A 27267-nucleotide genomic window follows, 5' to 3' on the forward strand; every position below is an offset into this window, starting at 1 on the left:
ATGGGCCAGACCTGCGCCACGTACAGCAACAGCGAGAGAGCCTCACACCAGATGACCAGGTTCTTACCCACAATAGAGAGGGAGCATCGCTCCCACATGCCCAGTTTTCTTTGCACCATAGACACTCTCTCCTTCCAGTTTCTAACACATGCCCCGGTCCCTCCGAACAATATCCCAAGCACCTTCAGGCCGTCAGCCCTGATAGTGAAGGGGACAAAGGATCGGTCAGCCCAGTTCCCAAAGAACATGGCCTCCACACAGGGAGCAAGTACCTCGTACCTGTTGGACAAGGTCAAGAGCTAATGCTCCTCTGTTCCTGAACACAGGATCCCTCTACCTGCCTCACTTGCAGTCACACCCTGCTGACCCTGGCCACTGACCGAATTTGAGGTTCTTAATCTACCGCGTGTGACCGCCTCCTGAAACAAAGCGTCCAGGTAACTCTCCCCCTCCCGGATCTGCTGCAGCATCCGGAGCTCGGACTCTAGCTCATCAATTCTGAGCCGGAGTTCCTCCAGCAACCAACACATGCTGCAGATGTGGTCGCTGCGACTCGCAATGGGATCTGCCAGCTCCCACATCATACAGCTACAGCACATCACCTGCCCAGCCATCTCGACTTAGTTAATGAATTTATTAATTAGCTTTGCAGTGTTTTATTTTCAAATGTGATGCAGATTTCCCACCAACCAAACAGATCACAGCTTTCCAGTAACGTCACTTTTTCAGTTTTGGCTTTAGTTACTCTGTGCCCCGAGGTCACAGCTCCGGTGCTCCTCCCTCCGAGTCTGCTCCCTGGAGCAGGGGGCAGGGGGCACAGTTACATAACAGAAAGCACACTTACTCAACAGAGAACACAGTAACATGACAGAGAACACAATTACACAACAGAGAGCAGAGTTAAATAACAGGGGCCACAGTTACACAAGAGGGGCGCAGTTACACAACAGAGAGCGCAGTTACATGACAGAGGGCACAGTTACACAACAGAGGGCACAGTTACACAGCAGAGAGCACAGTTCCACAACAGAGAGCATAGTTACACAACGGGGTGCATACTTACACAACGGAAAGCACCGTTACACAATAGGAGTCATATTGACAAACAAGGGACATCTCTGTGCAGCAAGAAACAACTTTACAAAAGTGATCAGTCTCTCCATCTCGGTGTCTTGCTAATTTGCTCGGCATCTTTCTCTATCACCTTGTGTATGCTGACAGTCTCTTGCTGCCTTTCTGTCTGTGTTTTTCTGACTGTTTCTGGCGTGACACAGTGGAAATATGTAGCTAAGTTGATCCTCCCAATACATGTATTCTCGCCCAAATAGCACAAAGCAAGTGATTACTTATTTCCCTAACACACAAGACTGATATTCATCATCCAGTAATCCTATATAGCAGAGTGGCGCAGCGGAAGCGTGCTGGGCCCATAACCCAGAGGTCGATGGATCGAAACCATCCTCTGCTATTTATGGTCTGACTAAAAGAAACAATGGCTGTTACGATAAACTGATCTTTATGGTTTACAACATTGGATTTCCGTTTCCCATAAACACTTAAATCTGCAACAAACCTCTCAAATTCCTTTTATTCACACCGGGACACTAGCGGCAAATGCTGCAAACACACACCAGCAGAGACTTTCTGTCAGCCCATTTCTCACGAAGAGCTGGCAAAGTCTGAATGTTTTTTTCTCATACACTATCACTCCAAAATTACCTGAATCGGAAATTTCTGGGATGGAAACAATATAGTGAAGTTTATATTTATTAGTACGTCTGATATATATGACACCCTGCAGTAATTCATCAATCTAATTTGGACAACAGCTTCCTCACTGTGACATGTAGCATCGAAAAGAACAAAAGTGCCATCATGGTGAAGACAGCATCATATCAAAGACAGTTAATCGTTTTTAGGATAGATATCGACATTCCTGCTTAATTTAAACGTGGAATTCAGTTCCATAATCACCATGAACAGAGAAAGTGAAGTTTCCTTCCTTCGGCCTTGCATCAGATACATATTGTACCAAAAACTCCTTTGAGTGTCTCGGATTGTTTCCTTTTGCCTGTTAGTAGCTGTTTGGAAGTTAATGCGTTCAGCTTCCTGCTCATTCTGCCCTTATTTTCCTTAACTAAGGTGAAAGTTGTCACATTTCTGTGACGTTTCTTTGCCTCTAACGCATTGTGGTCACTCATTGTTCGATGCTAATTTACTCTCAGAAGATTAATTAATTCTCTCTCATTATTTATTATTGAATCTGGTATAACCCTTTCTCTTGTGGTTTCCAAATCAGGGTGGAGGAAGAAGAGATTAAATGACAAAACAGTTGATGGTGCAAGGCTCAGATAAATGGACAAGTAACAAAACCAAAGATGTGTTTAAAGGATGTGTGAATGATAATGAACAGCTGCCATGCAAAATCAAGAGAAAAATGTGAATTAAAGCAAAACATCCAATATAAATGATACACAATGGGGATTGAGATTACGCCCTCAAATTGTTATACTCAGTATTGAGGTTGGAAGGGTTTAAAGTGCTCAATTGAAAGATGAGATACCGTTCCTCGAGCTTACATTGAGATTAATAAGAACACTGCAAGATGCTGAGGACAGAAAGGTCAGTGTGAGCACAAGATGGAAACTTAAAATGACATGTGTTCGGAAACTCGGCGTCATGCTTGCAGTGTGAACAGATGTTCCACAAAGCAATCACTCAATCTTTCTAATGTAGAGCAGACCACATTGTGAGCAGTGAATACGGGATACTAAATTGAAGAAAGTACACTTAAATCACTGTTTCACCTGGAATAATTGTTTTGGTGAGGAGAGATAATATCCCATACCAACGCTGCTAATTTATCTTCTTTTTTTCCTCAACTGATTTTCTCTCCTCTCTGCGATTGACAGGGCCCCGAACCATTTTTGTTCCTTTTCACGACCTCTACTCCAACCAATTCCCTTTCTCCCAGGATTCAGATAATCTTCCCCTTGTCTTCACCTTCCTCCTCACCACCCTCTGCATTGAATGGATCATCCTTTGTCATTTATTTAGAAGGCTGTGACCTTGAATGCTCTGCCGCAAAGGATGGTGGAAGCAGATTCAATATAAACTTTCAAAACTGAAACGAACAACTACAGAAGGGAAAATATTTTAGGGCTATTCAAAAGGATGAGGGGAGTGGGGCTGATTTATTACAAAAGAGTTTGCACAAAAAGGTTGAGCACAAACACTTGCCATTACGTTGAAGTTTATAGCGAAATTGGCGGACATCGCTTCCCAGAATAACCGGGTGATATAAAACGGCCTATGTCTACCAGGGGGGCCGCACTGCGCAGGCGCAGGCTCATCGTCCACCGGAAATCCTTTCTGCGCTGAGCATGCGCGGTACAGCAATAGGAAGCTGACCGTTGTCGAACGCATCTTCAGTAACACCGAGTCTCAGCGGCTCTCAGAGCCCGAATCAGAGCCGCCGAGTTCGGCGGACGTGCGGAGAGGCGCCCGGGGGACGGCACCTTGAAGCCGATGGTGCAGCGCCTCCCCCATCCCAGCCGCCGCTTCCCGGTTTTTTCTCCCGTTTGCACCGAGTCTTTGATGCGGTAACAGAGAGGGTTGGGGAGGGTGATGCTGTTCATGTGGTTTACATGGATTTCCAAAAGGCATTTGATAAAGTCTCACACAACAGACTTGTCAACAAAGTTACAGCTCATGGAATAAAAGGGACAGAGCAACATGGATATGGGATTGGCTGAGTGACAGGAAACAGAGGGTAGTGGTGAATGGTTGTTTTTCAGACTGGAGGAAAATTTATAGTGGAGTTCGCCAGGGATCGGTGTTTGGACCCCTGCTCTTAAATGTTATATGTTAATGACCTAGACCTGGGTGTACGGGACACCGTTTCAAAATTTGTGGATGAAAGTTGGAGGTATTCTGAACTGTGAGGAGGATAGTGTTAAACTTCTAAAGGACAGAGGCAGGTTGGTGGAATAGGCAGGCAAGTAGCAGTGGTAAAAGTTCGACCTCAGAATGCCCGGATAAGTCAGTGCATTTGATAGAGCGGTTTCTGGGATGCAGGGAATTGTGGGATCTGCAGCCACCATGAGGAGGTGTTAGTAAATGTTTTATTGCAGACTGAATGTCAGTGACCCGAAATGTGAACTCTTTTTCTTTCTCCACAGATGCTGCCTGAGGTGCTGTGTATTTCCAGCATTTTCTCTCTTTATTTCAGATTTCCAGTATCCACATGATTTTGTCAGTGAATTATTGCAGGTGTCGCTCACAAAACCGAGGCCGGAAACACAAACTGAGAAATGAACAACCCTTGGAATCAGAATGGATGTTGGATGTGGAAGTCGTTCCTCGATAACTTTGAAGGTATGTTCCTGTTGGCTGACTTTGAACTGGAGAGTAGAGAGAGGAGAAGCTGATGAGTTTAACCATGAGCACTTTTGAGAACAGTAGGGCCCAACCATTTCTGATCAAACGTTATTAACTGTTTCCTGTACAGTAACAGAGACTGACAGGAAGTAAATTTCACATTCACATACAATAGTAGAGAGTGACAGGCAGAGTTAATTCCGCCCACACACATATACTGTAAGAGAGATTGACAGAGAGTTAATTATTTGAATCATAGAATGATTACAACACAGAAGGGGGCCTTTCTGCCCATTATGTCTATGCTGGCCTTCTGAAGGAGCAGTTCACCTCTTGCCACTTCACCGCCTTTTCCACATAGCCCTGCATATTTTTCCTCTTTTGATGAAAATCCGATTCCCTCTTGAATGCTTCGATTGACTCTGCCTCCCCACAATCTCAGGCACTTCTCCTAGCCACTTGCTGCATGAACAAGGTTTTTCCTCATGATGTCATTGGTAATTTGGCCAATTACCTTAAATCTGCGCCCTCTTTTTCTCCACCTTTCCACCAATGGGGGAAAAAAGTCTTCCTGTCTACCCTGTCCACACTCACAGCAACAGAGACTGACTGACAGAAATTTAATTCCACACACATGCAGTAATTCAGGTTATTACACTCTTTATTCACACTCACATACAGAAATAGACATTGACAGGAAGATAATTCCACAATCACACACAGCAACCAAAACTAACAGAAATTTAATTTCACACTCACTCACAGTCACTGATTCTGACAGAGAGTGAATACCACCCTGAGCATAACTGAGACTGACAGGTACAGAATTACTTCCACATTCATGTACAGTAACAGAGGTTGACATGTAAGATGTGAATTCCACACCCACAGAAAGCACCAGAGACTAAACGATTGAGATTTAATTCCTCACTCCATAACAGAGACTGAGAGTTAATGTCGTACTCATATACAGTAACACAGATTGACAGATGGTGAGTGTGAAATTAACTTTCTTGAAGTAACAGAGCCTGAAAGAGTTATTTCCATGGTCCGATACAGTAACAGAAACTGACAGAATTAATTCTATATTCACCTACAGTAACAGGTTATCATACAAAGAGTTAATTTCACACTCACCTACAGTAACCGTCACGATTGGATAGAAAGCTAAATCCGCACTTACACACATGACAGAGATTGATAGATTGAAAGTTAATTCACAGTCACAATAACAGACTGACCAATGGAGGGTTAATTTCACAATCTCAGAAACAGAGGCTGAGAATTTATTTGTTTATCCCTCACTCACATACAGTAACATAGACAGACTAATATGAGGGTGTGGAACTAACACTCTTAGTTTCTGTCAGTCTCTGTTATTGTAGGTTAATTCCTCACTGAAACGTTAATGGAAATTGACAGGTCCTTAATTCCACTCACAGATATCCTAACAAAGACTGGGAAAGAGAATTCCACACTCACAGTAACCGAGACTGACCAATAGAGAGTTAATTCCACACACTCGTACAGTAACAGAGACTGACGTAAGGAGTTAATTCCACACTCAGATACAGTAACAGAGACTGACCGATAGAGTTAATTCCACACTGACAGTAACAGAGGCTCACAAATTGTTTGTTTATTCCACACTCATACATAACAGAGACTGACCGACAGAGAGTTAATTCCACACTCACATACAGTAACAGAAATTGACCTAAGGAGTTAATTCCACATTCTCATACAACAAGAGACTGACAGAGTGAATTCCACAATCATTTACAGTAAAGGTTGTCCGAGAGTTTGTTCCACTCTCATAACTGGAACAGAGACTTACAGAGATTTAAATTACGCTCTCACATATAATAACTGATGAATCAGTGCTCCTACATGTTGAACATCACTTGGAGGAAGGGCTGAGGGTGGCAAGGGTGCAGAATGTTCACTGGGTGGGGTACTTCAATGTCCATCACCAAGAATAGCTCGGTAGCACCACTACTGACCGAGCTGGCCGAGTCCTAAATGACATAGCTGCTAGACTGGGTCTGTGGCAGGTGGTGAGGGAACCAAGAAGAGGGAAAAACATATTTGACCTCATCCTCACCAACCTGCCTGCTGCAGATGCATCTGTCCATGACAGTATTGGTAGGAGTGACCACCGCACAGTCATTGTGGAGATGAAGTCCCGCCTTCACATTGAGGATACCCTCCATCGTGTTGTGTGGCACTACCGCCATGCTAAACGGGATAGATTTCAAACAGATCTATCAACTCAAGACAGAGCATCCATGAGGATGCTTCAGCAGCAGTAAAATTGTGCTCGAACACAATCTGTAACCTCATGGCCTGGCATATCCCCCACTCTACCATTACCATCAAGCCAGGGGATCAACCCTGGTTCAATGAAGAGTGCAGGAGGGCATGCCAGGAGCAGCACCAGACATACATAAAAATGAGGTGTCAACCTGGTGAAGCTATAAAACAGGACTACTTGGATGCCAAACAGCATAATCGGCAAGTGGTAGAGAGCACTAAGCGATTCCACAACAAACGGATCAGATTTAAGCTCTGCAGTCCTGCCACATCCAATCGTGAATGATGGTGGACAATCAAACAGCTCAGTGGAGGTGATGGCTCCACAAATATCCCCATCCTCAATGATGGAGGAGTCCAGCACAGCAGTGCAAAAGATAAGGCTGGTGCATTCGCAACAATCTTCAGCCAGAAGTGCCAAGTGGATGATCCATTTGGACCTCCTCCATTGATGCCAGTCTTCAGCCAATTCAATTCACTCCATGTGATATCAAGAAACAGCTGAAGGCACTGGATACTGCAGAGGCTATGGACTCTGACAACGTTCCAGCAATGGTACTGAAGACTTGTGCTCCAGAACTTGCTGCGCCCCTAGCCAAACTGTTCCAGTACAGCTACAGCACTGGCATCTACCCAGGTATGTGGAAAATTGCCCAGGTCTGTCCTGTACACAAAGCAGGACGAATCCAACCCAGCCAATTACCGCCCCATCAGTCTACTCTCCACCATCAGTAAAGTAATGGAAGGGGTCATCAATAGTGCTATCAAGCGGCACTTGTTTAGCAATAACCTACTCGCTGGTGCCCAGTTTGGGTTCCGCCAGGGCCACTCAGCACTTGACCCCGTTACCGCCTTGGTTCAAACACGGACAAAAGAGCTGAACTCCCGAGGTGAGGTGAGAGTTACTGTCCTTGACATGAAGGCAGCATTTGACCGAGTGTGGCATCAAGGAGCCCGAGCAAAACTGGAGTCAGTGGGAATCGGGGGGGAAACTCTCCGCTGGCTGGAGTCATACCTAGCACAAAGGAAGATGGTTGTGGTTGTTGGAGGTCAGTCACCTCATCTCAAGGACATGACAGCAGGGGTTCCTCAGGGTAGTGTCCTCGGCCCAACCATCTTCAGCTGCTTCATCAATGACCTTCCTTTCATCATAAGGTCAGAAGTGGGGATGTTCGCTGATAATTCCACAATGTTCAGCACCATTCGCGAGTCGCGATATTGAAGCAGTCCATGTCCAAATGCAGCAAGACCTGGACAATACCCAGGCTTGGGCTGACATGTGGCGAGTAAAATTTGCATCACACAAGTGTCAGGCAGTGACCATATCCAACAAGAGAGAATCCAACCATTGGCCCTTGACTTTCAATGTCATTACCATCACTGAATCCCCCACTATCAACATCCTGGGAATTACCATTGACCAGAAACTGAACTGGACTGGTCATATAAATACAGTTGCTACGAGAGCAGCTCAGAGGCTCGGAATCATAGAACCATAGAAAAGTTACAGCACAGAAGGAGGCCATTCAGCCCATCTTGTCCATGCCAGCCCAAGGACACCCAGGTGCCCTTTCTAACCCCACCTTCCTGCACCCGGCCCATAGCCCTGCAGCTTACAGCACTTAAGGTGCAGATGCAGGTACTTTTTAAAAGAGTTTAGAGTTTCTGCCTCTACCACCAACTTGGGCAGCGAATTCCAGACACCCACTACCCTCTGCGTAAAAAAGTTCTTCGTCATGTTCCCCCTACACTTTCTGTCACTTATCTTGAATCTATGTACCCTGGTTCTTGATTTCTCCACCGAGGGAAACAATTTTATCCTGTCCACTCTATCTATTCCCCTCATAATTTTGTACACCTCAATCAAGTCATCTCTCAGCCTTCTTTGCTCGAAGGAAAAAACCCCACCCTATCCAATCTCTCCTCGTAGCTACACTTTTCTAACCCTGGCAACATTCTTGTAAACCTCCTCTGCACTCTCTCCAGAGCTATTACGTCCTTCTTGTAATGTGGTGACCAGAACTGCACACAATACTCCAGTTGTGGCCTCACCAGTGTTTTATACAACTCCAAAATTATATCCTTACTTTTATATTCTATACCTCTGCCAATGAAGGAGAGCATTCCATATGCCTTTTTTACAACCTTGTCTACTTGAACTGCTGCCTTCAGGGACCTGTGTACTTGTACGCCAAGATCTCTCACTTCATCTACCCCTCTTAGTATATTCCCATTTATTGTGTAATCCCTGTAACTGTTTGACCTCCCTAAATGTATGACCTCACACTTCTCTATGTTAAAATCCATCTGCCACTTTACTGCCCACTCCACCAACCCATCTATATCATTTTGGAGATTATGGCTATCCTCTACACTATCCACTACTCGGCCAATCTTTGTGTCATCTGCAAATTTCCCAATCGTGCCCCCACTGTGTTCACGTCCATATTGTTAATATATAACACAAACAGCAAGGGTCCCAACATCGAGCCCTGTGGAACACCACTTGAGACAACTTTCCATTCGCAAGGGCATCCATCGACTATTACCCTTAGTTTCCTGTTACAAAGCCAACCTTTTATCCAGTTTGCCACATTGCCCTGAATCCCATGGGCTTTTACTTTCCTGACCAATCTGCCATGTGGGACCTTGTCAAATGCCTTGCTAAAATCCATGTACACAACATCCACTGCACCACCTTCATCAACCCTTCTTATCACTTCCTCAAAGCATTCAATCAAATTTGTGAGGCAAGACCTTCCTTTAACAAATCCATGCTGACCATCCCTGACTAGTCCATACCTTTCCACATGACAGTTAATCCTATCTTTCAGGATTGAATCCTGTCTCTCAGGATGCGATGAGTAACTCACCTCCTGACTCCCCAAAGCCTGTCCACCACCTACAAGGTACAAGTCAGGAGTGTGATGGAATACTCCCCACTTGTCTGGATGAGTGCAGCTCCTACAACACTAAAGAAGCTGGACACCATCCAGGACAAAGCAGTCCACTTGATTGGCACCACACCCACAAATATTCACTCCCTCCACCACTGACACACAGTGTGTACCATCTACAAGATGCACTGCAGGAACTCACCAAGGCTCCTTAGACAACACCTTCCAAACCCATGACCACTACCACCTAGAAGGACAAGGGCAGCAGATAGGTGGGAACACCACCACCTGGAAGTTCCCCTCCAAGTCACTCACCATACTGACTTGGAAATATATTGTTGTTCCTTTACTGTTGCTGGGTCAAAATCCTGAAACTCCCTTCTGAACAGCACTGTGGGCGTACTTACACCACATGGACTGCAGCATTTCAGGAAGGCAGCTCACCACCACCTTCTCAAGGGCAATTAGGGATGGGCAATAAATGCTGGCCCAGCCAGCGAAGCCCACATCCTGTGAATGAATAAAAAAGAAACTTATGAACAGAGGATCAATCCATACTCACATGCAGTATCAGACTGAGTTAATTCCTGAAATACAGCAACAGAGACTGACAGACAGAGGGTCAGTTCCACACTGACAAATTAAAAATATAAGAAAGAGAAGCAGGAGGAGGCCATTCAGCCCATCGGGCCAGCTTTGCCATTCAATAAGACCATGGCTGATCTGATTTTGGCCTCAAACTCACTCTCCCACCTGCCCTATAACCCTTGACTCTCCTGTAGATGAAAAATCTGTCGAACTCAGCATGAATATATGCAATGACTCAGCCTCCACTACTCTCTGGGGTGGAGAATTACAAAGATGAAGGACTCTCTGAGAGAAGAAATTCCTTCTCATCTCCATCATAAATATTTATTTCTAAACTGTGTCCACTTGTTCTAGTTTCCCCACAAATGGAAACATTCCTCTCAACATCTACTCTGTCAAACCCCCATCAGAATCTTATATGTTTCAACAGGATCTCTCATTCTGTGAATCTCCAATGGGGATCGGGCTTTCCTGCTGAAACATTCCCCATAAGACAGCTCCTTCATCCCAGGAATCAGTCTGGTCAAACTTCCCTGAACTATCCCCAATGCAATTATATCCCTCTTTAAATAAGGAGACTCCAACATAACACAGGACTCTCGGTGTAGTCTCACCAATGCTGTGTAGCTGTAGCAAGACTTTCCTACTTTTATACTCTCTTCCACACACACACACACACACACACACACACCCCCCCCCCCCCCCACCGGGAATAAAGGCCAACATTCCATTTCCCTCCCTAATTACTCACTGCAGCTGCACATTAACTTCTTGTGATTCATGTACAAGGAGATCTTGATCCCTCTGTACTGCAACATTCTGCAGTCTCTCTCCACAGTATTGAAGGAGGACATTCGGCCTATCGAGTCAGCACTGGCTCTCTGAAAGAGCTTTCTACCCAGTCCCACTCTCCTCCCTTTTCCCTGTAACCTTGCACGTTCTTTTCTTTCAGGTTGCAATTCAATTTCCTTTTGAATATCTCGAGCAAACCTGCCTCCACCACCCTTTCAGGAAGTTTGTTCCAGACTCCAACCACCCTCTGGGTGAAAAAACATTTCCTCACATCACATCTACTCTTTTGGCCAATTATTTTGAATCTGTGCCCTCTAGTTCTTGATGTTCTCTTGAGTGGGAACAGGTTCTTATTTTTTATCCTCTCCATACCCCGCAGGATCTTGAACACCTCTTTCAAGTCTCCTCTCAGCCTCTTTTTTCCAGGGAAAAGACCCCAATCTCTCCAACCTGTCCTCATAGCTACAGTTTTTTATCCCTGGAATCATTCTTGTGAATCTCCGCTGTACTCTCTCCAATGCCTTCACATCCTTCATCAAGTGTGGCACCCAGAACTGGACACAATACTCCAGATGAAGCCAAAAGAGTGTCTTATACAAGTTCAGCATGACCTCCTTACTCTTACACTCAGTGCCCCTATTAATAAAGCTTAAGATACTATATGCTTTATTACCTGCTTTCTCAACATGCCCCACCATCTTCAATGACCTATGTACATATACACTGAGGTCCCTCTGTTCCAGCACCTCCTTTAGAGGCTGTCCCTTTATTTTGTACTGTCACACCATATATTTCCTGTCAAAATGAATCACCTGACACTTCTCTGCATTGAACTTCATCTGCCACTTGCCTGCCCAATCCGCCAACATGTCTATGTCCTTTTGAAGCTCAAGACTATCCCGATCACAATTGACACCAAATTGATTCCAATCTTTGTATCACCTGCAAATTTTGAAATCATACCCTGCACACCACAGTCTAGGTCATTCATATATATCATTTGAATAATGTTTTGTTTTTCTATTCTTCCCATCAAATTTTCCCACGTTGTATTCCATCTGCCAAATGTTTGCCCACTGATTTAACCTTTCTATATCCTCTTGCAGACTCTTTGTGTCCTCCTCATAACCTGCTTTCCCACCTATCTATGTATTGTCTGAAAATTCGGTGATGCTCCCTCCATTCATCTGAGTCATTAATATAGATTGTAAATAGCTGAGAACCCAGCACTGATCCCTGTGACTCTCTACTAGCTGCAGTTTGATCACTTGAAAGTGACCCACTTCCATAGAGTAACAGAGACTGACGGGCGGAGAGTTAATGACACTCACATTATTATAGATTGACAGAGAGTGAATTCCACACTCATACAGTAACAGATTTACAGAGTGTTAATGCCACACTAAAATACTAATACATAGAGAATGAATTCACTCTCAGACAAAGTAACAGAGACGGGCGTATATAGAGTTAATTCCACACTCTCGTCCAATAACAGTGACTTGGTTCACACTTGAAGAATTCATCTGACATGCATCATGCTTCATTGCTTCATTATATTCTCTATTTTCCTCATCATTCATGGAGCCCTGGCTTTGGTTCCCCTCCCTTTCTGTATTCTGTATTCCTCTTAGATTCCTTCTTCATCTACTCCTATCTTATATGGTCCTACTTTCTTCTCTAGCCATTCCTCTTTTCCACTTACGTATACTGGCGCCCAGTCTCCTGCCAGTTTAGTTCAAACCCTCCCCAACCACATGAGAGACCCTCCCCATGAGGATATTCGTCCCAGTCTTGTTAAGGTGCAACCTGTTCCATTTGAATAGGTGCCTTCTGCCCCAGAACTGGTCCCAATGTCCCAAGAATCTGAATCCTTCTGCATATTCTGCACCTTCTCCGTGATGTCCTTTACCCTGGCACCAAGGAGACAGCACACCATGTGGGACTCACGGTGAAGGTTACAGAAATGCCTGTCTGTCCCCCTGACTATGAAATCTCCTATAACATCTGCATTTCTACTCTTTGCTGTTCCCTCCTGTGCAGTTTCTTGCCCATTGGTGCCATGGTCTGGACTGCAGCCCTTCAGGGTGTCACCATTCCCAGCAGTCTCCAATGCTGAATACCGGTTTGACACTGGCACACACCCCGAACACTCCTGCATTTCTTGCCTCTTCCTACTCTTCCGGATGGCCACCCATCTACTATCTTGAACTCTCTCTTTCCTTTTCGTGTGTTCCCTTCCTGTAACATACGATCCAGGAAACTCTCATCCTCCCTGATTCTCCACAGTGACTCCAGCTGCCCCTCAAGGTCAGAAATCCTGAGCTCGAGCTCAAGCAGCTGGAGGCACTTCCTGCACATGTGGCCCCCAAGACACATGAAGTGGCCTGAGGTTCCCACATGGGGCAGGAACTGCAAACAACAGGTCTCAGCTGCCCATCCATGATCGAAAACAAACCTCTATTCCCTCTTTTAGAATCCAGTTTGCACCTTGTTTAAATTATTAATTTTATGTTATGCCTCTTGACCTGCTCTGCACTAATACTCTTATTGCACTTATACTTACTGTTGTACTTACCCTGATTGAAATGTTTAATTTTCCAGCTCCTAGTTTAAATCAAAGCCCTAATTTAGAGAAATCTGCACAAACCAACCAGTTCCCTTCTTTCCCCTGATATCATGCTTTGACTATTTATTATAAACATGGCCGGTTTGCTCCAACCCCTCCCTCACAGCTCTTTATACCCCCCCCTGCACCGTCGTCGCTGTCACTCTTCTCTTCTCTCCTTTTCTCTCTCTCGCTGCTGTTCTGCCGCTGCTTTTTAACCATCGTCCAGTCTCACTCAGGCTCGTCCATAGTCCCAAGTTTCTGACTGTTTAGGAAATTCTCTGATCTTTCTTTGCTCCAAGATGGGTGACCTCACACTTCCCCATGTTGACCACCATCGGCCACAGTTTTGTTCACTCACTGAATCTGTCAATGAGCCTTTGAAACTTGCTGCTCCTGCCTACACTACTAACCATGTCACCTAACCTAGTGTCATCAGCAAACTTGGATATAGGCTGGAAGTTATTAAAATTTAAAATAAAACTTCAGGGAATGGGAACAGAACAGCCGGCTGACCTGACAGAGCATCAGATCTGTCTCAACCACCACCCCCCCCGATTCTGAAAAACAACCGCTCGCCACCACTTTATCCTTTCTGTCCCTTATTCAATTTTGTATCCATGCTGCCACTGTCCTTTAATCCCATTTGCTTGAATTTTACTGACAAGTCAATTATGTGGGAGTTTTTCAAACGCCTTTGGAAGAGCAGAAACATATCATTAACCTTACTATCCTACTCTGAAACTTTGCCAAGAAATGTATTAAATATTTTTGGAGAGGATTTAAACCAGATTGGCAGGGGGATGGGAACCTGAGGGCGGATTCAGATCGGACAAATTCAGAGCAGGGAGCGGGAGACAGAAAATTAGCGGGTGACTCTGAAAGACAGAAGAAGCAAAGGTTAAAATGTTTAAACACAGGAATTTGGCAAAGTTAAAAGGTATTTATTTCAATGCAAGGAGTAAAGCAAAGAAAGCCGATGAGCTGAGGGCACAGATGGACACGTGGTAGCATGATGATATTGCTATGACGGAAACTTGGGTTAAAGAGGTGCAAAAATGGCAGCTCAACATCCCTGGATAAAGGGTTTTCAGGCAGGATATAGAGGGGGCTGAGAAGTGGGGGTGCAGCATTATTTGTCGAAGAATCAATTACAGCTGTGAGGAGGGATGATATATCAAATGGTTCATCAAATGCGGCTGGATAGTTTGAGCTCAGAAATAAAAAGGCAGCAGCCACACTACTCAGAGTGTACGAGAGAACCCCAAACAGTGAGAGGGAGATAGAAGAGTAAATGTGGATGCAAATTTCTGAGTACAAAAACGTTGGGGGAAAAATAGTTTGGTACTTCAATTACCCTAATATCAACTGGGGTACGAACAGTGTAATAGGCACAGAATTCTTGAACTGCATTCAGGGGAACTTTTTTGGCCAGCACGTAAGCCCAATGAGAGGGAGTGAAATTCTAGATTTAGTCTCAGGAAAATGAAGCTGGCCAAGTGGATGAAGGTGCAGTGGGTGGTCATTTTGGAGATAGTGACCATAATACAGTTGGATTTAATATAATCATGGAAAAGATAATGATAGAACAGGAGTGAAAGTTCTAAATTGGGGAAGACAAATTTTATGAAGCTAAGAGTTGACCTGGCCAAAGTGGACTGGTTGCAGCTACTTGAAGGGAATCAGTGTGACAGACCAGTGGGAGGCATTCAAAAGCGGGATTCTACGGGAACGATGTATACATGTCCCCACAAAGAAAAAGGGCAGTACTGCCAAATCTAGAGCCCCCTGGTTATCTAGGAGTATACAAGGTCAGATAAAGCAGAAGACATACCCTTGTGTTTCAAAGCCAAGTACGACTAAGTCAGCCCCAGTGAACGTGTTTAAGAAATCGCCCAATCCACAGCTACATGACTGGGGCAATTATGAGGTCATCCCCTGGCATATCACGTGAGAGCTGGAGCTGCAAGGTGGCGTAATGGTATTGTCACTGGACTGGTAATCCAGAGACCCGGGGTAATGTTCTCGGGACTGGAGTTCAAATCCCACCATAGCAAATGGTAGAATTTAAATTCAATAAATATCTGGAATTAAAGCCATTGAACCAATGAAACTATTGCCGATTGTCATAAAAATGAATGTCCTTTAGGGAAGAAAATCTGCTGTCCTCACCTGGTCTGGCCTACATGTGATTTCAGACCCACAGAAATGTGCTTTACCCTTTTTAAAAAATAGTGCCCTCTGTACAAGGGGATGGGCAATAAATGCTGCCCTAGCCAGCGATGTCCACATTCCGGGAACGAATAAAAAAAACCCACAAGGCATCACCACCAGATTTGTGACTGGGTTCAAACCCCAACATCCTGTCACAATGACTTTTCAAGTAAAGCTGTCGGCTGCTTGAAAACACATCAGTTAAACTTTCTGCTTAACCACGAGGAGAACTTGGGAGACGTGTATTCAGAAAATAATTCAAAAACCTTAGAGATTGAAATCCTGTAAGGAAAAGTCAAGTTATTATTGAAAACTCCGCTCAGAGAGCTTCATTGGACAGCAGAGAAATCAGGTGAAGAATCCAGGTAAATCGACAACAGCGAACCAGTCAACATCTAAACTGGATCAACTCCTGTGAAGGTCAATGAGTAAAAGCTGAGAGCTCTGTGCATCATCAGTTCATCAAGTAGAGATACAGCATTCTGTTTGGAATTTATTGATTAGGATTTACTGAACTGAATGGAGTAGACCATCATTGCAGAACAAGAAATCATTTCTAGATTTGTTTTTTAAACTTCCAGTTTGTTCAGACACTGACATCAAATCAATTAAAATAACAGGGCAAATTAATTGTTAATTTAAAAACAAACCTGAATTGTGAATAAAGAAATTGGAACAATTAAATTACAAACAAGAACTCGAGTGGCCTGCGAGCTCAAATAGAGAAAGTGAATTGCAGAGTGAAGAGTTTAAAATGTGGATTTGTTGAGTGTGGGGATTAGGTGCAGATGGGGAAGGAGCTACTGTGTAATTTAAACTAAGTGACAACAGCAGAAGTACAAAAGGGAAGGAGTGGAACACTCTAAATGATGAGAAGTTTAGTTAAACAGACAACTCATTTCAGTGAAATTTTGGGACAGCTGAGAGCTGTTGCCTACATATCCTGTGCTCAGTGGGAACTCCAAATCAGGCTGATGATAAATGTCAGATCCATAATACATTGGAAAACCAAGCAGAATACAGAAAGTACAGAGGAGAGCTGGAAAAGGAAATTAGATCAGCAGAGGGAGTCTATGAGAAAAGATCAGCAGTTAACGCAAGCAAAAACCCTGCAGACCTTTACCAACAAATGGAGAGTCACTGAAAGGGAGGCTGATTTGGAGATCCTATGGAGGCAGAGGGCATAGCTGAGGTACTAAATAAGAACATTACATCTGCTATCACAAAACAAGCGAATGCTGCTAATGTCACAGTGATGGAGGAGCTGGTGGAGAATTTGTATAGGATGGATGAAAATAGATAAAGAGGAAGCAATTACAAGGTTGGCAACCCTTACAGTAGAAAATTCACCTGATTCAGATGGGATACATCCTGGATTACTGAGGGAAGGAAGGGTGGAAATAGGGACTTGATCCACAATCTTTCAATTCTCCTTGGACATGTGAGTGAAGCCAGTGAACTGCAGGTTGCTAATGTTACATCTGTATTTATAATGTATAGGGATAAACCCAGTAACTACAGACCAGGTAATCTAATGGTCGTGGTGGGGAAATGTTGGGAGGCAATAATCTGGGATAAGTTTCATTGTCACTTGGTAGAACATGGGTTGATAAATTACAACCAGCACAGATTGGTTAACAGAATATCAGGACTGAAATAGAACCACAGGAGAGGTACAGCATAGAAAGAGGCCATTCAGCCCAATGTGTCTGTGCTGACAAAAAAAGAAAAAACAATTAAAAACCTGCCCATTAAAATCCCACCTTCCAGCACCTGGTCCATATCCTTGCAGTTTCCAGTGCTTTAGGGGCAGATCCAGGTGCCTTTAAAAGGAGTTGAGGGTTTCTGCCTCCACCACCAAACAAGGCATCGAATTCCAAACACCCACCACCCTGTGGGTGAAGATGTTTTGCCTCATGTCCACTTCTACCAATCACCTTAAACCTGTGCCCTCTGGTAATTGACCACTGTGCTCAGGGAAAAAGGACATCCCTGCCTACTCTATCTCGGCCCCTCATAGTCTTGTACACTTCAGTCAGGTCACCATCAGCCTCCTCAGTTCTAAGAAAAACAACCCCAGGCTATCCTATCTTACCCCATAGATGCAATTTTCAAGTCCTGGCAATATTCTTGTAAATCTCCTCTGTACTCTTCCCAGCGCAATAATGTCCTCCCTGTAATGTGGTGACGAGACCTGTGCACAAAATTCCAGCTGTGGCTGAACCAGTGTTTTATACAGTTCCATCATGACATCCCTGCTTTTGTGTTCTAAACCTTGTCCAATAAAGGAAAGCATTCCATATGCTTTCTTTACCACCTTATCCACTTGTCCTGCCACCTTCAGGGACCTGTGGATATGCACAAGGTATCTAACTTCCTCTATCCCTCCCAATAACCTATTTATTGTGTAGTTCCCTAGCTTTGTTTGCATTCCCCAAATGCATTACTTCGCACTTCTCTGGATTGAATTCCATCTGCCATTTTTCCGTCCACTCAACCAAACCATTGATATAATTCTGGAGACAAAAGCTATCCTTTTCACAATCAACTACAGGGCCAATTTTTGTGTCAAACTCCCCAAAGCCATCTACAAGGCACAAGTCAGGAGTGTGAAGGAATATTCTGCACTTGCCTGGACGAGTACAGCTCCAACAACTCCCAAGAAACTTGGCACCATCCAGTATAAAGCAGCCCACTTGATTGGCACTCATTCCACAAACATTAATTCCCTCCACCACTGATGAACAGTGGCAGCAGTACGTACCATCTACAAGGTGCACTGCAGACATTCACCAAGGCTCCTTAGGCAGTACCTTTCAACCCACAACCACGAAAACCTAGAAGGACAAGGGCAGTAGGTGCATGGGACACCATCAACTGGAAGTTCCCCTCCAGGCCTCTCACCATCCTGACTTGGAAATATATCGCTGTTCCTTCAATGTCACTAGGTCAAAATCCTGGAACTCACTCCCTAACAGCACTTTGAGTGTACCTACACCAGAGGGACAGCAGTGGTGCAAGAAGGCAGCTCACCACCACCTTCTCAAGGGCAATTAAGGATTGACAATAAATGCTGGCTTAGCTCGCGACACCCACATCCCAATAATGAATAAAGAAAGGATAATATCCCAAGGTTGCATACCGCCATTGTCACTTTGCGACACCGCCTTGTGCTATTCCCCAAATGTTCTGGAATGGCAGCCCAAATCCCCAGACCATTATCCTCCCTTCAGCCAACATTCTGTCCCTTGATTAAGTCCATCCTGAGAAAGAGGTACTCGGCATTCCTAGTTCCTCTGCAGACATCCGGTTGCTGCTAATGGACCAAAAGGCCTCTGGCACAGCCCTCTAAGCATATCTCCATTAGACCATGCAGACAATACCTGCTTCATAGATAACAATGGCGGGAAGTATAAGCAATTTCAGTGTACGCATTCTGTGGAAATAGAGGATTCAAGATAAAACAGAATTAAAAATACTGAACATCCTCAGGGAGCCGGACTCAAGTCAAAGTGGAAAAATCCCATGGATTTATAGACGAAAGCTTTAACCACTGGACAATGGCAGCTGAAATCACCCCCCTTTTATACAGAGCAAAAATGTTCCTACACTGTTTCACTTTTGTTCAAGTTGTTTATAGTCAAATGAAGAAAATAAAATGTTGGAGAGAATTTCCTTCATTTATGGAAACACCAACAGGGTTGAAAGGGGAAAGGATTAGGGGGAACTTCTTCACTCAGAGGGTGGTGAGAGTGTGGAACGAGCTACCATCTGACGTGGTAAATGCGGGCTCACTCTTATAAATTGGATAGATACATGGATGGGAGAGGTCTGGAGGGTTATGGACTAGGTGCAGGTCAATGGGACTAGCGGAATAATATTTCGGCACAGACTAGAAGGGCCGAATGGCCTGTTTTCTGTGCTGTAGTGTTCTATGGTTCTAGCCGCCAGTTGTCAATCACTCAGCCCCATCAGACCCACCCACACTGACGGGAGCTTCCTGCATCCAGCACTGACCCTGTCGCATTCACCAGCTGCTCACCCAGACCCCACTCTCACAAACACTGAACATGGCGACCCAACCCAGACTCGTCCCCTCCACACTGACAGATACAACACGGTCACACTCTCCTTCAGTGAGATGAATGTCGCCAGCGGTTTCTTTTGAAGAAATTGTGGCTGATTGAGGCACTTTGAAATTCCTGATTATTTGTACTGAATCAGTCACAAACCCCTTGGGATTTTCGTGGAGTGATACCTAATATCCCTCTTTGTGAAAGGCTATTTAAGATAAATGATAATCTCTTTCGGTGAAGCAGGTTGTGAGGAGAATTCCTTGAAATGTTTACGTGCTGTCACGTTAACAACATGTAAACAATTGACACTTTTATTCACAAATAAAGTTAAACCAAATGTCGGCCCCGATGTTAGCCCAGAACATTCAGCATTTTAAACGGAGTGGGAATCAGTTTAAACACACATCTTCAGTGAGTTCTCAGAAAACAGGATTTAGCAACTGATTGTTGCAGCGTTCATGCAGTCACCTGTTTTTATCTCTTCCTCTTATGAAGTTTGAATCCTCTCGCTGACCCAGTGATTTTTTTTCTTGTTCTGTTCTCTTGTTCTTCCAAAATCTCGATGTCAGTGTCCTGAGCCTCTACTATTAAATAGAAAAGCGCCCATCTCTTCCAATAGAAACGATCGAGGGAGTTTCTCAGTGTGAGTGGCCAATTTCCACAAATCTCTTCTTTAGTCAAAGAAACAAAACTCTCTTTGCATTGAAAGAGTAGAAGATAATCTATTGCACAAAGATGGACAATTTGAACCAGCAATTCGGAAGTCCTCACCCGAACCAAGCCATATTTTGCACAGGTCAGCTCAAAAGCTTGGTAATTAAATAAGGCTCCGCTGGGATTTGAAGCCAGGATCTCCTGTTTACTAGACAGGCGCTTTAACCAACTAAGCCACAGAGCCAAGATTCAGTCATAAATACTTTAATCACGGATCCAAACTTCAGGAGTTCCTGGAAAACAGGATTTAGTCATTGTTTTTTCCAGTATTTATACAGTCACCTGCTTTAATCTCTCTTCCTCTTATTCCCCGGAATGATGTTTGAATTTTGTCACTGACCCAGTGATTTTTTCACTTGGTCTTCCAAAATCTCGATGTCAGTGTTCAATTGTGAAATAGAATTGTACCCATCTCTTCCGGTATCAAGAGTCTCTCAGTGTGAGTGGCCTCTTCCCCCAAATGTCTTCCTCAGTCGCAGAAACAAAACTCTGTTCTTGTGTTAAAATCTTTGCAGCTGTTCAACGATACAGGGAGAGACTATTTTAAACTACAATTCTAGAACAAAGACAGATTTCGCCCTGTTATGACGGAAGTGCGTAATCGCACAGATCAGTTTCAACGAAATAAGGCGCTGCTGGGATGATGAACCCAGGAGCTCCTCTCCACAAGGCAAGTGCTTTATCAGCTAAACCAGTAAGACTAATGATGCTCAGTTGAGCACATGGAAATACTGGAAATAATTCGCAGATCTGGCAGTATCTGTGAAACGAGGAATAGTTTACATTTCAGACAGCGACCCTTCACCAGAACGACCTGAAACGTGAATCTGTTTCTCTCTCCACAGATGCTGTCAGATCTGCTGAATATTTCCAGCGTTTTCTGTCTTTGTTTCAGATTTCCAGCATCCACAGTATTTTGCTTTTGGACCAAAGGACAATGTGTTGCCTTTCCTGCACTGAGGGTTATTGCAGGTCTCTCTGGCTGTGATTATCATTGATTATCCATCTCTGGGCTCTTTATGATTCCGTGAGTTTGCCATAATTTGGGAGTGAGCGCCAGACAAAAAGACGTAATTAGCTGATTTCTCTGTAAACTTTTCGAATCTCTGCCTTTTCCGGACCTATAACAAATTCATAAATGAGGGAATCACACACATCACTCCCTGAAACTCCCCCGCCAAACATTGAGCGGTTTATCGTGAGGTGGTTCCATTTACTGTATTCAGACACACACCTGGTATCAAAGTAGCCGTGTTCGGGATGTGACTCACACACACAGTTTTATGCTTGGATGTCGGATATGCTGCGATATGAGGTGATGCTCTTTCCATAGAAACATAGAAAATAAGAGCAGGTGTAGGCCATTCGGCCCTTCTAAAAAGCAGGTCTACAGACCAATGAAGGCTGAGCTTTCATAAAAAACGCCATGAACTGAAGAACAGATGTTGGGTGGAAAGAGCTCAGGAAATACAACAACTCACCAGCAGTCAGGCATGTGAGGATTCTTCAGTGCAGTCAAGACCATTTACAGCTCAAGCACAAAAGTACCTACCCCACTGAGAACTCAGAATGTAGTGGTGCTTATTAAGCCCAGTGGAAGTAGCACTCGCTGGAAGGAACATGTCCAGGCTCCCCTCAACTGAGACTCAGTCCTCGACATGAGTGCCCACGACCACATTCCACAGCATGCTACCCACCACCAGCTCAGCACAATCCCAGCCCGACATATGGTTGGAAAGGCCATCCGACAGCTAAGAACCATCAAGGCCAGTGGCGCAGATGGAACCCCACCAAAACAGTGAAATACGGTGGAGAAATACTCTTAAAACAAATACATTACCACATCTCCCTCATCTGGAGGGAGGAGAGCATGTCAGGGGATCTCTGAGATGCCGCAATTGTGACCGCCTCCAAAAAAGGAGACCAGACTGACTGTGGTAACTATAGAGGGGTATCTCTGCCGTCTGCCACAGGGACGGTCGCTGCAAGAGTCCTCCTCAATTGCCCTCTCTCCATGCCTGAATAACTCCTACCAGAGTCACAATGCGGATCTTGTCCATCATGCGGCACTGTGGAAATGATCTTCACAGGAAGACAAGACCAAGGAAATGCAAAGAACAGCAGCAACCTCTATTCATGGCCTTTTTTGACCCCACAAAGGCCTTCAACTCTATCAACCGGGAGGGGCTGTGGAGCATCCTCCTCAAATTTGGCTGCCCACAGAAATTAGTCACCATCCTCCACCTGCTGCAGGATGACATGGAGGCCGTGATCCTTACCAAGGGATCTGCTGCAGACCCACACTAGGGAAAACTGGGGTCAAGCAAGTCTGTGTCATCGCACCAATGCTCTTTTCAACTTTCCTCGCTGCAACACCCCCAACCCATGTAAGATTTTGGGGGTTTGGGGGCCACAGATACCAGAATAGACAGTCAACTAGTCAGAAGTAATCTTAAGATAGTTTATTAAGAAGGAACTGTTTAGGTATGATATGTTAAGTAATTGGACAGAAAAAGCTCTATAATAGCCTGTGATAGCAGCATTCTGCCTTCTAGTCAAAGCGTTAGGGAACTCTTCCCTCAATATCTCCATCTTCCTCCTCCTCCTCTGGTCCATCTGAAGAAGGCAGCAACCCAATCAGCACCTCACCAGCACCGTTTATGGGGGGCTAGTAGCTTACCACTTGTCCGTCGTCTATCTAACTATTTTGACCAATGGATACAGGACAGGTAATCAAAACGTTAGGATGGATAACACCCCACCCCATCCCCACCTCACCCCACCCCGTGCATCACCCTGCTCAAGGTCAGCTTTTTAGTTTACATCTTGCTGAGGGTCATATCCTGTCCCTTTCTAAGCGCTCACATAGATAAACGGATGTACCAGATGCCATTCTATCAGCCTAGGAATGTCAACATGGCAGCCTGAAGACTGTCTGGAGGTTAAATTGTTTAAAAATTCTCCTTCCAGTGCGAGAATCAAGGCTGTTTTGCGATTCCCATAAAATGCAGAAAATACCCGCTTATTAAAGACCCCAATGTCTTTCACCCACCTCCATGAAGCTGCGCACCAGAGTGGGGCTACCCTATAGGACGAGTGGGAAACTACTCAACCTGCGTCACCTCCATTTCGGAACCGAGATCACCCCAGCCTCTGTCAGCGAGCTGCAGTCCGCTGATGATGCTTGTGTATGCGCATACTCACAGGCTGATATCCAAACTATCACTAACACGTTCAAGGAGGCGTATGAAATAATAAGACATGGGCTATGGTCCCAAAAGTTAAAGGTCCTCTACTAGCCTGCTCCCGTTGCAAACGCTGCCTCCCGACTGTCGAGATCCATAGCGAACCATTGGACAATGTGGATCATTTCTCACACCTTGGGAGCCTCGTCTCAGTGAGGGAAGATATCTATAATGAAACGAAACATCGCCTCCAGTTTGCCAGTGCAGCCTTCGGCCGACTGTTTAAAGGAATGTTTGATGACAAGGACCTCAAACCCGGCCCCCAGCTCCTGGTCTACAGCGCTGCAGTGCTACCTGCCTCCTGTATGCATCACAGACATGGACAACGTACAGCAGACACCTTAAATCCCTGGAGAAATATCACCAGCGGCGCCTCCAAAAAATCCTGCTAATTCAATGGCAGGAGAGGTGCCCCAATATCAGTGTCTCCTCTCAGGCCAACATCCCCAGTATCGAGGCACTGGTTATGGTTAATCAGCCACGTTGGCCGGGACACATCATCCACATTCCTGACACAAAACTCCCAAAACAAGCTCTCTACTCCGAGCTTCGTCACGGCAAGCGGTTCCCAGGAGGGTAGAGGAAACGTTTCAGTGGCTCCCTCAAACCCTCCCTGATAAAATACAACATCCCCACTGATTTGTGGGAATCTTTTGCTCGAGACGCCCAAACTGGAGAAGAAGCATCCGCGAAGGTGCCAACCATTTGGAACGTCTCCGACAGGCCCAGGTGGAGGCCAAGCACAAACAGCGGAAGGAGCGGAGCAAAATCCAAGCATCCAACCCACCCGCCTCCTCAAACACTACCTGCCCCAACCTGTGGCAGAGTGTGCGGAGCCAACATTGGGCTCTTTACTCACCTCAGAACCCACACCCCAGAGTGGAAGAGAGTCATCCTCAGTCAGGAGGCACTGCCTAAGACAGGAGAGTAAATTCTCCTGTGAGTGTCTCTGGGTGATGAGCTAATGGTGCTCGGAGCTCTCAGCTTTTACTCATTGACCTTTAGAAGGGTTGATCCAGCTTTCATGCTGACTTGTCTCTGGTGTCGTTTTACACAAATTCTTCACCCGATTTTCTGCTGCCTAATGAATCTCTCTCAACCGAGTTCTCAGTTATAGCTTGACTTTTTCTCACGGGATTTCAATCGCCATGTTTTTGAATAATTTTGTTAAAGGATTTGCCCACAGCCAACTTCCAGGAGCAGCAATGTGATAAATACGAAGTAATTTGTTTTGAAGTCATGTTAATTGAGGGACAAATGTTGGCTCTGGCTCCCTGGAATAACTCCCCCGCCTCTCTCCAAAATTGTGCATGGTATCTGTTACCTGAGGAGGCAGATGGCACCTTAGTTTGTCATATCATCTAAAAGCTGGCACCCCTAATAGTAAAGAATTCCCACAGTACTGCACTGGAGAGTCAGACTGACTTACTGCTCAGGTTTTGAACACACATCCTCCTGCTATGTAAAAGCAAGAGACCTTTTGACTGAGCCGTAGCTCACAGCAGAGAATAAAGCCGGCAGACAGTGTACTCTGTAAGGAGAGACAGAACTAGATTGCTCATTGGAGGAGTGTTCCTGGGTTTGAGAGCTAGACATTCGTCATTGAAAAAGATGGACTTTTTTTTATCATGGCAGGGAGAGAGAGTGTAGCAGGAATTTCGATTCCCAGTGTTACCTTTGGATTAAGGATTGGATATGATAAGCCGTCAGAGGCCAACAGGATTTAATGATGACAACTTTATCAGTCAGATTCACACATGAAGAAATCAGACATATTCTGTGGTGTGTGAGTATTATTGGTGCCTATATCACATTTCCACTGGCTGGAAGATATTATGTTTTATCATCACAGTCAGGTGATTTAGTAAAGATAGAACCTGGAGTTTTTCAGTGTTCCCAACTCCCTGAGCTTCTAGAAGAGGTAAAATATGTAACGCAATATCCTCTAATACCCCACAGACGGGGAGTAAGGATATATGACAATATCCAGCAATAAAGCACATTAGAAACCAAGACCCTATCTTCCCCTCTCAGAGGGATGTGAACAATCCAGCCAAACTATTGACAACAAGAGAAGAGGAGTTTTACCCAGAGTCCTGGGGTCAATATTAGTCCCTCAAACAGAATCTCTGAAACAGGTTATTCAGTCATTGATCAGGTTGCAGTCTGTGAGATCTTTCTGTGTGCATTCAAACAAAAACCTCACTTAAAAAGCCACGGCCCCTTCCCACCCCACCCCCTCCTGCCATTGGCCGTGAGGTTTTGTGTCTTCTTGAGGTTGCAAAATGTGCTGGAGAAATTCAAGTTCCTCCCCGCTCACGCAATCCCTCCAGTTTCCTCTGTTCCTTCAGCTCTCACCCCCCTCTCCCACGTCCTACTGTCTCCCTCCCATCCTCTACCCCTCTCTCCCTCCCTCCCTCTATTTCATGTTCTTTCCCTCCCTCTCCTCCTCCTTCTCAGCATCTCTCTCCTCCTTCTTTCCTCTCTCTCCACCTCCCTCGCTCTCTCTCTCTTGTTGTGAAAGTCAACTTACCTTGACGTTGAGAGCAGAGGTCTGGAACTTCAAATCCCGACAAGCCTCGCAATTGAGGCAATTGACGCTTTTTCAGTCCTTTAGGCTGAGGACTGGCCCAGCGCCCCTGTGCATAAAGAAAACAAAGGGGCAAAAACCCGGGTCATGTGGCCAGGAGCATCAAAAACATTGGAGATAAAGTGTTCCAGGCAAGTAACAGTGAGAGGGGAAAGGGAGATTACCCCAAAGGAAGAAATATCCCACAGGGAGAGGGACAGGGAGAGATATCATAGGGAGAGGGACAGGGAGAGATCCCAAAGGGAGAGGAGCAGGGAGAGATCCCAAAGGAAGAGGGACAGGGAGAGATTCCATAGGGAGAGGAGCAGGGACAGATCCCGTAAGGTGTGGGGCAGGGAGTGGTCCCAAAGAGAGAGGGGCAGGGAGAGGCCCCAAAGGGAGAGGCCCAAAGGGAGAGAGACAGGGAGAGGTATCAAAGGGAGAGGGACAAGGAGAGGCCCCAAAGGGAGAAGGACACAGAGAGATCCCATAGGAAAAGAGACAGGGAGAGATCCCACAGGGAGAGGCCCCAAATGGGGAGCGGCAGGGAGAGATCCCATAGGGAGAGGAGCAGGGAGAGATCCCAAAGAGAGAGGGTCAGGGAGAGGCCCCAAAGGGAGAGGGGCAGGGAGAGGTATCAAAGGGAGAGGGACAGGGAGAGGCCCCCAAGGGAGTGGGGCACGGAGAGGCCCAAAGGCAGAGGGACACAGAGAGATCGCATAGGAAAAGAGAGAGGGAGAGATCCCAAAGGGAGAGAGGCAGGGAGTGTTCCCATGGGGAGAGGGGCAGGATGAGACCCCAAAGGGAGAGGAGCAGGGAGAGATCCCGTAAGGCGTGAGTCAGGGAGAGGTACCAAAGAGAGAGAGGGGCA

General features: G+C 45.3%; 2 protein-coding genes and 2 non-coding genes across 4 annotated transcripts in view; 2 read left to right on the plus strand and 2 right to left on the minus strand.

The window, feature by feature from the left end:
- LOC144670280 (histone H2B 1.1-like) overlaps positions 1–27267 on the minus strand; it is a 495251-nt gene that overhangs the window by 437280 nt on the left and 30704 nt on the right. The window lies entirely within an intron of this gene.
- LOC144670308 (histone H2B-like) overlaps positions 1–27267 on the plus strand; it is a 518579-nt gene that overhangs the window by 268696 nt on the left and 222616 nt on the right. The gene's annotated exons all lie outside the window — the stretch shown is intronic.
- Positions 1397–1468, plus strand: trnam-cau (transfer RNA methionine (anticodon CAU)). Its single transcript has one exon. It is a non-coding gene; the product is annotated as a tRNA-Met (tRNA).
- trnat-agu (transfer RNA threonine (anticodon AGU)) lies at positions 20693–20766 on the minus strand. The gene has a single exon. It is a non-coding gene; the product is annotated as a tRNA-Thr (tRNA).

The sequence above is a fragment of the Cetorhinus maximus genome, chromosome 31 (genome assembly GCF_964194155.1).
Source record: "Cetorhinus maximus chromosome 31, sCetMax3.hap1.1, whole genome shotgun sequence".
In the NCBI taxonomy this organism is placed as follows: domain Eukaryota; kingdom Metazoa; phylum Chordata; class Chondrichthyes; order Lamniformes; family Cetorhinidae; genus Cetorhinus; species Cetorhinus maximus.